The sequence below is a fragment of the Anas acuta genome, unplaced genomic scaffold (genome assembly GCF_963932015.1).
Source record: "Anas acuta unplaced genomic scaffold, bAnaAcu1.1 SCAFFOLD_162, whole genome shotgun sequence".
NCBI classification, from domain to species: Eukaryota; Metazoa; Chordata; class Aves; order Anseriformes; family Anatidae; genus Anas; species Anas acuta.
In genome coordinates, this window is record NW_027076049.1 from 130,702 (window position 1) to 141,252 (window position 10,551).

At 44.2% G+C, this 10,551-nt stretch overlaps 1 long non-coding RNA gene across 1 annotated transcript; it reads right to left on the reverse strand.

Annotated features, from left to right (window-relative positions):
• Window positions 1-8,345: 8,345 nt before the first annotated feature.
• Window positions 8,346-10,183, reverse strand: LOC137848888 (uncharacterized). Its single transcript, XR_011091560.1, has 3 exons — window positions 10,101-10,183; window positions 8,757-9,032; window positions 8,346-8,484 (listed from the first exon to the last, which is right to left on the reverse strand). It is a non-coding gene; the product is annotated as an uncharacterized lncRNA (long non-coding RNA).
• Between the last annotated feature and the right edge of the window lie 368 nt (window positions 10,184-10,551).

Here is a 10,551-nt window from a genome sequence, read left to right on the forward strand (position 1 = left end):
CTGTGGATATAACTCCATGACATTGACAACTACTTAATTGGAGCAATTCTTTTTCCTACATGATGTGCCATTTAAATGATTTTGTTGAATTTAACTGTCAATAACTGTGGAGTGGGAAGGGTGCCCTCTGTACCTCCATTTTCACATTTCTGAATTAGAAATAATAATGTTAAGACCTGCATGAAATATATTGCACAGTATGTGAAACTGACTGATACATTTTTCTGTCTTCCCTAGTGGATTATGAAGTAGTTGACTTTTTGCCAGAATATTCCCTCATTACTTGTTCAACTCAAAAAACCCTCACCATCCACTCAGTATCTCTGTCTGAGTTGTCAATAAAGAAATCATCAACTAAACTGAATATATGGCTTTGAAGTTAGAGTTGTATAAAGCATAGAAAACACTAACTAGCTATAAAGCCCTAATATATATGGTGAAATTAAAGGGAAAGGCACAGTTGCCATGATAGTACTGGACTTGCATCCATAGTGTTTCATCCATGAGATGACAGTTTCAGTGTAAAGGATTAATAAATCAGACAGAAGCGCAGCATGAGGGCAACCCTTGAAGTTGGCACAGCCACCAATTGAAGGATCAGTGTTAGAACATGACATGGATAAATGCAGTTGAAGAAACAAAATAATCATTTTATCAGCTCATTGCTATCATTGCCAGTGAGTACCACTGCAAAAGGTTGTTCCATGTAAGCAGCTCAGGTACTGCATCTGCTGTGGTTGTTAATATGAAAAGTGTTTATCTCTAAAAATACTCACATTTCATATGATTTATTGTAGCATTCAGGCAAGTGGTGCACCTAAAATACACAGAAACAAAAATCAGTTCCATATTATAAAGTAAAAACCTCACCTCACTGAGAAAACTACAAAAAACGTGTGTTTGGCAGCAAAGCAAGAAAGAAATGTTTCCTGCTTGCATGCCTCAGGAAGGAAAAAAAAAAAAAAAAGAGTCCTGGTTGTTCAAAGATTGATTCTTCTAAAGTGTCATCTTCTTCCACAAAAGCCTGAGAGACAAAGAGAAAGCAAGATAGGACGTTTTGGATCTGTTTTGCATCTTCAGGATTTCTTGCTCTCATATAATAATGCAATAGTTTAGTTCTTCAAGCAAAACAGTCTTCAGTTAAGGAGGATGTTTACTTCTGTTCCCTCCTGTGGGAAAAATACATTGTCTTGTTTAAAAGATCGACTGGATCAGGAGAAAATTGTTTCCTTGTTAAATATTTTAACATGTATTTGAGCAACCAGACTTTATTCCAAAAATGTTTCTGTAAAAGGAGCTATGTCTAATGTATACATTTTGCAATAGCCTTCCTGTTTCTGGGAGACCTCAAGAGGAACAGGAGACTCAAATAGTTGATACAGATCACAACCACTGTTATAGTTATGGTATATTTCACCTTGACCTTAAAATTCAAATGATTAAGACTTAGGTTATTTCTTTCCGAGTTAAAACGAGTCAAAGGTGGTTTAACTGTACCTTATTTATTTTAGAATAGATTTACACAAGTTTCTCTGTTACAGCACTTTATCTGTGCATCTAATAAATTTCTTAAGCTTTTCTTAGGTTGTATGCTGCTATGTTTGGTTAATTTGTGTGAACTAAATATAAACCAGGTTAAACCAGGTTATCTTAAAACTTAATATATAAGCGTACACAGATTACTGAATTGTTGCTTTTTGACTTCTTGCCTTTTGAAATCTGTTTTGGTAGAAGTGCCTTAACCCTACAGGTTTATCAGAACAGCCTGGGCAGTTTTATTTCTAAGGCAGAGAATCTCTCTCTAGCAGCCATAAGAAAAACAGTTCAGAATAAAGAAAGGCAAAGATTTTTAATCCATGCTGAAGTTCCTTTTCACTACCAGACAGTCCCCCTTGTGGTCATTTTGTCATGCTAGTGTAATGAACATGAACTGCAGACTTTCATCTTCACCAATAAATGACAACATAGAGAAATACTGAATAGTGTCTCCTCTCACTTGCACCTCTCGATCAGGGCCACTGTTTTTTCAAACAAAAGAGTTAACGAGATCCTATTGCATCTTGTTTAATGTTTATTAACTACAGTTTGGAAACCACAAACGTAGAAAAAAAATATCATTTCCTTATTTTATTAAAACATATATAAAACATATATAAAACATATATAATATATATATATAACACATACTGTGTTGTAAAGCACACAATTCCCTACCAATGACAACAAAAAAATCATCTAATTGAGCATGCAGTTTTCATTAACCTGTTTTTTTTCTTTTTTTTTTACAAATACCCAACAACACATACACATGTGTTGTGTTGTGTTTTTTTCCATCATTTCTCACTGAAGCAATACCCATCCCGTATCAGATCTGTGTCATTACTCTAATTTTTGTTCCTAATGTACTTGAAAAACTTCTTAACTCTATTGATTGCAACAGTGGATTTTTTTCCCTCCGATCTTAACTCCATTTATCAATTACTTATTCTCTTAAAATCCTGCTTTTAAGAGATGGTTAGGTATTCACCATCTCTCACTCTTATTTATAGATTTTCTTTTCTTTTTCAGTAGTTCAGCCCTAGTCAACTCGGAGGTGGGCAGCAGCAGCTTCTATGGAGCTCCTATGCTGAAAAAAAAAAAAAAAAAAAGTTGAGCCTTGAGGGAAAAGGAAGGTGGGAGAGCCAGATGGGGCAAGAGGAAGGGAGGTGGTTTGACCAGGACACCTTGAGGGTCTGGGAAGAGAAGAAATGGATGGGTGCTTAAGAGATGAGCAGCATCACAGCCTACATACGGAAGAATTGTGACGAGCAGTTTAGAAATGTGAGCGATTGGTGGTCTTGTGTTGATCGGCAGCTGTGCTCCATGGTTATAGCTGTAATTTCAGCAGTTTACTGTGTAAGCCGCATGTTGCCACTTCCTTGATCAAGGCAATGCTGTTCAGTTGCAGGGAAGAGGGGCAAGACTCAGGGAAGAAACGGAACGGAGAAAACTGTACACTGTGGATATGCACACGTAGCCATAAAATCAGTGCTGGACAGAAACAGAGAAAGACAGACAGACAGACAGACAGACAGAACGAAAGGAGGGAAGGAAGGAAGGAAGGAAGGAAGGAAGGAAGGAAGGAAGGAAGGAAGGAAGGAAGGAAGGAAGGAAGGAAGGAAGGAAGGAAGGAAGGAAGGAAGGAAGGAAGGAAGGAGTTGTTGGAGGGGCTGCAGGTAAAATGCCAGGGGTTGCGGGGGCTGCAGGGTGCTGAGTCACAGCTTTGCATCAGGTCAAGACGCATTTTCCTAGAACCATCCATTTCCTCCTGAAGGGGCTGAATAGCATGGAACGGTCTTCAAAATGCACAGAGCAGACCCCAGCAAACGTAGGGATGCTGCTAGCAAGTAGGGAACTTTTTTGTTGCTGTTGTTAACATTGTTTCACGACAACAGATGCAAACATGTATCTTGAGTTGAGGGCAAAGGTGACCTTGGATCTGAAGCACACAGGCGTTCACTAATGTCCCCCCATCCGGAGTGAATCCACAACGACTCGGAAGGAAAACTAAAGTCCAAACCAGTGCACTGGGATAAAGAGAGTTTAATAGGGTAGAAAAGGAATAAAAACAATATAATCAATTTTAATATTTATAATTTATAATATAATAACGTATAAAAATTGTTTAATTAATAAGATTAAATAATAATCATCATAATTTTATAGTAATAAAACAACGCCATACTGTACAACACAGTCAATAAAGTGGATTTAATGCAATAAAAATAAAACCAATTTATCCCATCCCAATGAGTTCCTATCCCCATCATCACTTCCCATCCCACTGATCATTTCCTATCCCAACAATGTCCCAGTTCTGATCCCAAGGCTGAATTCCCAACTCCCACCCACCCACCCATCCAGCCAGCCATGCACCCATTTTCTGCATTTTCAGGTCACAAGACTCTGATGAAGGCCACCTCAGCCTTTTCCCCGAAAATAAAGCTGCTCTTTATTGTGAAAAACTTCACTTTTGCACAACACTGCAGACCCAGCCAAGATGGTCCTGCAAGACAAGGTGAAACAAACATACAAAACCCATATGGATGTAAATTGGTTCATCTAAACAAATTCCTACCACGAAATCCTGATCCTCAATCTCAGCACCGATGAAAAAAGAGGATACAGTTCCCTCCTCCAAGGTCCCTCTCTGCCCCTGCTCCCCGTGGGCTCCTCTCCATGGCTGCAGCTGCGGCCCGGGGCCTGCTCCTGCGGGGGCTCTCCACAGGCCGCAGCCTCCTCCAGGCCACAGCCACCTGCTCCACCGGGGGCTCCTCCACCCACGGGGGGGCTGCAGCGTGGAGATCTGCTCCATGGGGGACCCATGGGTGCAGGGGGACAGCCTGCTCCACCAGGGGCCTCTCCCTGCACAGCCCGCAGGGGAACTGCTGCTGCCTCCTGCCCTCCTGCTGCACTCACCTGGGGGGCTGCAGGGCTGCTTCTCCTCTCTTTCTCCCTGTGAAACAGCTTTTTGTTGTTATTTTTGTTCTCCTTTCTTCAATATGCTCTCCCAGAGGAACAAGCGACATCGTTTCTTGGCTTGGCTCTGGCCAGCAGTGGAGCCGTTATCTAACGGGGGGCAGCTTCTAGATTCTTCTCACGGAAGCCACCAAAGGGAGGACAGACCAAATGATTGCAAATTGATATCCACGTGACAGCAAAATGGAGTCAAAGGATAAATTGTGCTATTCAGACTAAAAATGTGTAACATGCAGCTACATATATCTGACCTTTGCACCTAAGTGCTGTTAACCATCCCAGGCATTTGTTGTTCACATGGTGAATAAGTGCTGTTTTGGATTTACAGAGATAATCTGTAGATTTGGTTCCAAAGGGGTTCAAATTCAGGCAAGGCAGTGAGAGCTTTGTGGGCTGCAGGAGAACCAAAATGCAGGAACTGTCAGGGCTCATCCTCACCCGTGACCAACTCTCATTTGGTCTTCTTTGGAGAGAAAGCCAAGCCAGCCAGATGGCTTCCACTACGTCTATGGGAGTGACATTGGGATTGATCTTTAAAATGAAATGAAGCAGAAGGCTGTGGGTTCTCCAACCTTCAAGATATGCAGCACTTGGCTGGGAAGGTTTCTTCCGTTCCTATGGATTTGAAGAATTAGGGCTGAAAGAAGCAGCAGGAGCCTAGGGCCATATTCTGTCATCTCTATGGAAACTCCTGACGGGAATTACCTCCCTACTGGTGTCAAACTGCAGGCAGGCAAACGGGTGTGGTCTCCTCTCTGTGCAACTCCCCAATCCATGGTGTCTCTTTGCATGTGTGAAATTGCATGTGTATAGGGGGTGTGGTGGCAGAAGAGTGCAAGCCTCTTCTGATGGGTCCTAAAGCTGTGAGTCTGACCCTTCTGGGACTGTGCTGAAAGCGATCCTGGGGATAGAAGGGAGAGTGATCCAGCTGCACATCATGAGACGGGGAAGAGACGGAGGCTCTGGCGTGCACTGCTGACTGGTTTGCCTCGGTGGGGTTGGAGTGAGGAAGCTGTACCCTCCTCTGTTAGCACAAAGGAGAGGAGTTATTCCACGCTATTTTTCCTCCTCTGTGTATGAATGGACAGACTGCACAGTTGGTTAAGGCCGTAGCTACTGAAGACAAGAACTCGATTGTCTGCTGCTCTTCAGGCAGAAGGCAGAAGGAATCAAGAGACAGGACTGGCTCTGTCTGCATACTGCAGTAGACGCACTTTTTTGCATCTTCTGTGCGTGAAAAAGTATGTTTTAATTGATAAGAATCCCAAGGGCCTAGAAATACTGCAGTTTTAGGATAAATCTGGTATAAACTGAGTGTCCTGAGGATTTTGAGTACTCCATTTCCGTGGCCAGACCAACAGAAACTCCAGGGCAATAGTAAACACAACTTTCTCTCTCTTATCCTAAATTAGACAGTGAGAATTTAAAAACTTTAAAACCAACCAACCAACCAACCAACCAACCAACCAAACAGAAAACCACCTCGCCACACTACCTCCATCCCAGGCTAAACCTCAGTCTTGATTCTTCTACCTATTTCCCACGGAGCAGTGGGGGGGTGGTTGGAGGATGTTGGGGAATGGAGGTTGCAGGCTCTGCTGCTCCTTCATTGTATTTGGCAATTTTATTGATGGTAGCGCTCCCCACCCCTCCCATCCCCTCTTTTCCCTTCCCTCCACTCCCCTGCCCTCCCCTATGCTCCCTGTTCTTTCTGACCAACAGTATGATAGATTCGGGTGGGTGGTCAGCACGTGGGGCTATGGGTAGAGGACATGTACACAAAGATTTGGCTCCAGATCCAAAATGTCATGTATTTGGCAATTTTATTTATGGTAGCACTCCCCTCCCCTCCCCTCCCCTCCCCTCCCCTCCCCTCCCCTCCCCTCCCCTCCCCTCCCCTCCCCTCCCCTCCCCTCGCCACCCCTCCACACCCCTCCCCTCCTCTCCCCTCTTTTGCCTCCTCTCCCCACTTTTGCCTCCCCTCCCCCCATCCCCTCCCCTCCCCTCCCCTCCCCTCCCCTCCCCTCCCCTCCCCTCCCCTCCCGTCTCCTCCCCTCCCCTACCATCCCCTCCCCTATGCTCCCTGTCCCTATACTCTGCTACACTCCCCTCCCCTATACTACCCTACACACTCCTACACTCCCCTCCCCTATCCTACCCTAAACTCCCGTTCGCTACACTACCCTACATTACCCTATGCCCCCCTCCCCTACACTCTCCTACACTCCCCTCCCGTATCCTACCCTACACTCCCCTAAACGCCGATCCCCTACACTACCCTATACTCTCCTATGCTCCCCTCCCCTCTAACACGCTACGCTACGCTACGCTACGCTACGCTACGCTACGCTACCCTACCCTACCCTACCCTACCCTTTCCTATCCTATCCTATCCTATCCTATCCTATCCTATCCTATCCTATCCTATCCTATCCTATCCTATCCTATCCTATCCTACCCTCCCCCGCCCTCCCTTCCTTTTATTCCCTCCCCTTCCCTCCCCTCTTGTCTTCTTCTCTCCTCTCTTCTTTCTTTCAGGTAACTTCAAATCGCTTCAGTCGTTCTCATAGCTCCTATCCCTGGCTGATTCACGGGAACCCATCAGCAGCAACCAGAAGCGCTCCAGCTGCTGTGTCACTGGTCGAGCAACAGTCTCCAACTGGGAATCGCTGACTTCGTTGTGTGGCTCAGACAGGTGCCTTGCAGTTCCACCGTGGCCTGGACGTTTCCTCTTGCTGTGTCCCCACCTACAGCGCAGTTCTGCTTAGAAGCAGCAGCAGGCTTTGGAAGATGTCCCACTCCTTCCATTTTCAGTGGTTTAGCTTGGCTAGCCGGGTGGTGTCTGTCAATAGAAGACAACAACGAGATTTGGGTTAGAAACAGCTAACTGAGTAGTTCATTTGCACAAGGGCAAGGAATATTTACCCGTTCCTAATGGAGGCTGCAGTGTCAGAGATAATGACGGGTCCTTCCGACAGCTTTGAAATATCCCTTGGGGATGCTGAGTCCAGAGGACCAGAGCAAACCTGTCTAAAGTACACCGTGGAATCCCTCGGAATGACTTCCTAGCAGAAGCATGTGTCTGATACGGCTTCAGCTGGTTGCAGTGTTCTTCTTCACCTCATACCTAAATTCAGATGAGAGATCTCAATGAAGATGGAAAGGTTGAGAAATAGAGAAATCACTGATGTGCTTTGAGAACTTCTAAGGACTGAGTACTGCATCAATCCAATGTTGTAACATTAAGGATTGGTTAGAAAAGCAAACATTAAAAACAAGGAAAGGGGAAGAACAAGTAAGCTTTCTTAAAGTATCTATTCTATTTAAGGTATATTTAAAGAAGTAAATAAGTACTGAAATATGTATGCAGATAGAGAGAGAGAGAGAGAGAGAGACAGACAGAAACCTAAGAGTCTGCTGTGCAGGTTAGCTTCTTGCTCTCTTTTCTAAAAGTCACAGTGAATGCAGCATCTGTGTGCGTTACAAGCATTGCCCTCAGTCCAGCACAGGTACACACGAGAGGTCAGCCTGCAGGTTGCGGAGGCAAAGCAACTGCTCTGGCTGGATGTGAAGAGCCAAGACAGAAGTTGCTGTCAGGGAAAAGATACACAGAGGGGATGAAAAAGACAGAGTGTGCTTCCGACCTTCACAACTTCTAAGCAAGCGGAGATGAGGTTGTGGAAGAACCAAATAAGCTGTTGATCTAGAAGCAGCCTGAAGATTGCCCTTAAGCAGGGCCTTGCATTCTTCATTTTTACAGCATTGCTTGCCTTCAAGTGCACGACGATGATTTTATGAACTTTCTACCACTACAGAAATGCACCGGATTCTTTCACAAAACTTACGGGTGGTACTTGGCAATATTGGCCAGCATTCTCTATTTCCTTCTTCATCTCAATTCTCTTTTGGCCTGTGAAGCTTTCCAGATCAGAGGAGAAGATCCACGGTAATACGGAGCTTTGGATACTGCAAAGGAAACGAAGAATCCTACTGACAACTCTTTTCAACCTCGCCTGCAAGCATCTCAGAAAAGAATACCGAAAGAACACCGCTTTATCATGGGAAGCATAAATTGGAGCATAGGTGTCCTATAGCTGAAGCGAGGTGAAGCAGGTTCCACACAAGGTGAAGGAGCACACCCATAAGCATTTCCGTAAAGCCGTGTTTTCAAACAAAGGGTTAAGATTTAGATTTTCTTACAAGTGAAGAATGAAGAAATAAAAGGAAAAGAAAATTACCAGGACATCCAGTTTTCCTCTAGCTTGCTTTGCTTCTTTCCGAATCTGAGTCTGGAGTGACAGTCAGGGAGCAGCGTTGTGCAGAAATGCCAAAGCCTCCCCAGCTTGTTGTACCTTCATCAGCAAGGGCTTTGATACTGCTGCCTCCTCAGCAACATCAGCCATTTCCGAGGAAAGCTGGTGTCCATCAGGTCAAATAGGAATGGGAAATCCCTCTTGCCACAACTTCACACTCACACCAGAGTTGGCAGGACAGGCCGATGGACAGAGAAGCGTCTGGAAGAGTGTTAGAAAACAGACTTTAGATTTCCGTCAACCCAGGAAGAATTACTTGCTCATCCCTTCAAAGTGAACTCTGAGTAGAAGGAGGGGATCCCAAGCTGCATTCCTGACATCTATGCTGCAAAGTCATCCAATGGGACATGTTACTGGACCAGCCTGTTACGAACAGAAACAGGACTTTGAGGTTATGCTGTTGGATTAGAATTAAGCTCAAAGAGTTAGTCCTTTGACGTGTTTTTGTTTGCAAGTGTTTTCACTGCTTCCCAGACAATGTCTCCAGCAAGCTAGCTGCTTGCTTCATTTGTTCTGTTCTGTTCTGTTCTTTTTGATTCTGTTTTGTTTTGTTTTCTCAGCAAGGATTCTTAGAGAAATGAGATTAAAGTGATCATATTGTATGTCCACCCATCCCTCCCTCCCCTTCGCTTGTCCAGAGCTTTTACCTCGTCCAGCAGCTTGAATGAACTCGGTCCTAGGCGCAGTTGTGTCCAAGCCATTCTGTTCCTAGACGTGTTGTGAGAACAGACAGCTAAGTAGTGGGGAGAGGACGTGCTGCTGTCTGCAGTGTGACCTCAGCGCTTACCAAACAGTAGGGAATACACAGAGAAGGGCCTTAGGAGAACTTCAAGCCCCAGATACGTTTTATGTGGAAACCATATTTCCCAAGATAACACTGGACACAACTGCATAATCAAAAGGGATTCATTTCTTGGTTCATTCAACTCCTAGGTTTTAGTTTTAAAACATGTCTGTCTTGGCTTAAAGCACTCTTCCAATCTCTATTTCCAGTTACTAGGATTTCCTGAAATAGGGAATCCCATTTTTTTCTTTGTAAAATCTCCCAGCCTCTTTGTTTTCCTCTCCCCAAGAAACTTAGCACTGCTCTCTTCATACTTGACAACTAGATATGGAGCTGTATCAGCCAGAAGGAAGTTTCCTTCACACTTTCTGCTTCTTACGGTATCTGGGCTCTTACCTTTCCTCTTACTCGCCCTTCCTACATTAGCACAACGAAAGTGTTTTGGAGATCTGATGTCTTGTTTTCCAGAAACTGCCCTGAATCACCTTTACGAGAGCTGTCCCACGCTGCGAGCACAAGTCTTGCAGTCTGGCCAGATATTTGCCTTCTAAGTCAATAACCAAATCTGTTACAAAGGTAAGAACATGTAATGAATGGAAAGGAAATCCTTTTATTTTCATCGCAGTTCACTTTTTTTAGTTAAGTTAAAAACATGTAATTAAAGGAAAGGAAATCCTTTTATCCTTTTATTTTGATCCAAATTCACTTTTTATTTTTTATTTTTTTTTTTCTAGACCAAGAATGAATCGTGGAGAACCACCAAAACTCAGGTGAGAAATGAAATGACAAATGTTAAGGTCAGGCAGCTTGCCCACTGCCATTGCTACCCTGAAAGCAGATGGAGTGCATCTTCATACGCCACAGCCTGAGACACTAGTTGACAGGCCAGCCCGTGTGAGGAAGTCCATTGCTGTCCTGAATTTTAACATGACAGGG